Here is a 3148-nt window from a genome sequence, read left to right on the forward strand (position 1 = left end):
CTGGTAGATCTGTTATTTTAGCTATATTTAAAAATATGTAAATTGTGTTTAGAATGTGTTTTTTTTTATCTTTGAATAATTGTCATGATTTACAAAAACTGGCAGTCCCAAATGCACAATGAGCAGACACAACACAAAGCAAGCAAAGACGGGGAAATGTCGTTGTGTAAAGCGGGCTTGAGGGGACGTGGTGAGCTGGCTGGCAAGCGGGCACGGCAAGGCAACATACAGGCAGGCAACAGAGCAGGTGGGTATGGATTCTGAAGCACAAGATAAGAGAGTGAGTTGAAGGCAAAACACAAGGAGCAAAAAACAAAAAGGTTTCACACAAAAAACTGCAATTCACCAAAAATAGTTTTGGTAGGAATAAACTGGTTAGAAGCGTTACTACCACAGCAGGCTGTAAAACGATCTAGTGCGCGCACACACACACACACACACACACACACACACACACACACACACACACACACACACACACACAGCCATGTATGCCCATATGCAGACAGACACCATGACAATAAGGACATGCACAAAATAGGGACACCGAGGGGGAAGTTGTTAACAGAAACTATTCCCTATTGTCTGAGTTTTTACACTTCCAGCAGTCAGAGAAGCAGTTCTTGGCTGACTCCCCAATTCTCACAACCGCCGAAATAGGCCCTAAAGACAAGTTTCATACTTAACCACGCTTGCGTTCTGAGGACCACAGGTTCCATGAAGGAGTATATTGATGGAGGAGGTACAGTAAGATAGATACTGGGGGCCAAGCAAGGACAAGGAAAGATTTGTAGCTGAAGAGGAGGACTGATGCAGATTTTAACTGGAAGCTAGTGTAGGTGCTGGTGGATGAGGGTGATGTGCTGCCAGAGGTTGGTGTCGTGAGAGCCCTGACAGCTGACTTCTGCTCATACTGAAAGGTTGTCTACTGAAGCATTATTAGCTATAGAATATCTAACATGTTAAGGCTTCAAGGCATTTTAAGTGTATGCTAATTGAGGTGAACACACATCTTATAGGCCTATGGACCATTCTGCTTGACTCAGCAAACTGAACAAACCAGCCAAGCCCTTAAGATAATAATAACATTTTTGAAGTTGGGCACAATTTCCCAAATTACTGAGCTTAACTTAAATTTACCGGAAAGTTTCTGGCCATTGCAATTTCTATCTCTTAAGGCCAGTCCACATGCAACTGCTTGCAACCATTATCCCCAAATGGCAGTTCCAAGAAGCTGCATCGGTGTGGACTGGCCTTTAGGGTTAATTTTATAGTTAGATCAGTCGTGGTTATCTCTAGAGGTCTCCACCAGGCCAGGTACTGTAGAAGTTAATCTTAGCCAATCAGGATGAAATATAAAAAATCTGACAGGTCCGTCTTGATGACATGTCTATAGAAATATTGTAGGCATTTTGTTCAAACGGACCACTCCTGGACCATATAATAATAATTCATTAATATTTTTTTTATTTCAATGAGATAGTCCAGTTATAATTTCCTCACAAGTTACAACAAATTCTATGATGTTAATATAGCTGATGAATTTAACTACAGATCATAGTATTATAAAAGCTGATTAATTGAACGGCAGATTATTATTGATGAATGAATTTACATAATGTCTTAGACAACATTTTTGTTTGATACTGCCACATTTGAATGCATCAACTATTTACAAAAGTATTTTTTCCCTGAACCAAGCAGGACAGCCCAAGTCCTCTCTCAAATTAAGTCCATTTCAAGTCGATGTGCAACCCTGAAGATACATTTCACAGCAGGCTTTATACAAGTTTCTTCTAAAGCAGCATTTTCATTCAAGGCTATTCAAATCATTGAAGCAAAAAGTTTCTAAAAGTTTCTAAAACAGCAAAATTCTAAACATAAAATAACCATCAACAACAACTTAAAATTATAGTAAATGACATTGACATGATAGTCTACTAAAATCATTAGTGTTCAAAGATACAATTTCATTTTATCGGCATAACATTTTAAAACAATTTTGTGCTTTCTAATAACATGACAAAACAAGCCCCAGAATGACATCTGCAGAAAGGTTCCAGTTGGCAAATTTGGCATCGATGCACAACTAAATTGTTGTTCCTTCTCCCACAGTCTGGGGTGTGGCAAGAAAGCACAATGCCCCGCAGGCAGCTTAACCAAATCAGGTGACAAAAACAACATTGATTTCCTCCTCCAGTCACTCGGACATGTTGCAACACCGAGATTGACTTGTTAACCAGAGAGCATCCCCAATTGTAGTCTATGTTTGGGTGAGCTTTTAGATGTATTGTGTTTGTGTGGGCAACTACTTATATGTATGTATGTATCTTCCAAGCTTTCTTTTTTAATTACATAATACTCGTTCTGGGCTTCTCGCCCCTGACAAATACCCTGTATTAAAAAATGGCCTAAAACTAAGCCTTTTTTTTTAGAAAACTAAACTATATTAGCAAACCCACTTAAAAAGCTAATTGCAATGTATTAAAATCAAACTGAAAATTAAAAGCCAGAAAGTACCACTACAATAACCCTGTCTACCGAAACTGTAATGCTGGAGACACCCAGTCCCATCTCATGGCTCTCGCCTCCCTGTCACATTGAATGAAGGGGTGTGTACAATGGTAGCAGGGCAAAAATAGCCAACGAGAGCAACATGTAAGACTTTGTTTTATTTCACTATGGAGTTGAGTCTTTTCCCCTAGGAGGGCAGAGGAAGACTTATGAATATTATTGAGCCAAATGCGCCAATGTTCAGACTCATCCAATCATGTTCCAAGGTACTGTGTAGCGCACCGACAGAAGTGAAAATTAAAAGTTCAAGTGGCGTTGAGATGACATGAGATGGGAGGTATCTCTCCGGTTTCTTCTTTTCTGCTCAAAATTCAAGAGATGTGTGTGATCGGTTTCTGCCGGTAGGGAGGGAGACAATGTCTGTCATTGTGTCTGTCATTGTGTTTAGCCAATGGAAAAATAGCACAACAAATTTAAATACTGTTTCCTCAACCACTCATGTTGTGATTGGTTGAGGCAGTCTACAGGCTGTACAGATGTTGTATAAAAGGAACATTAAATGACTCTTTCTGTCTCTCTGATTTGTTGTAACACTTTGATTCACTTGTTAACCAGATAGACATATATACAGAAG

General features: G+C 39.4%; 1 protein-coding gene across 1 annotated transcript in view; it reads right to left on the bottom strand.

Moving 5' to 3' along the window:
* Positions 1-3148, bottom strand: part of LOC308094707 (uncharacterized protein) — a 95855-nt gene that overhangs the window by 47575 nt on the left and 45132 nt on the right. The gene's annotated exons all lie outside the window — the stretch shown is intronic.

Source organism: Gymnoscopelus braueri, assembly GCF_963280865.1.
Source record: "Gymnoscopelus braueri genome assembly, chromosome: 11".
Classification (NCBI taxonomy): domain Eukaryota; kingdom Metazoa; phylum Chordata; class Actinopteri; order Myctophiformes; family Myctophidae; genus Gymnoscopelus; species Gymnoscopelus braueri.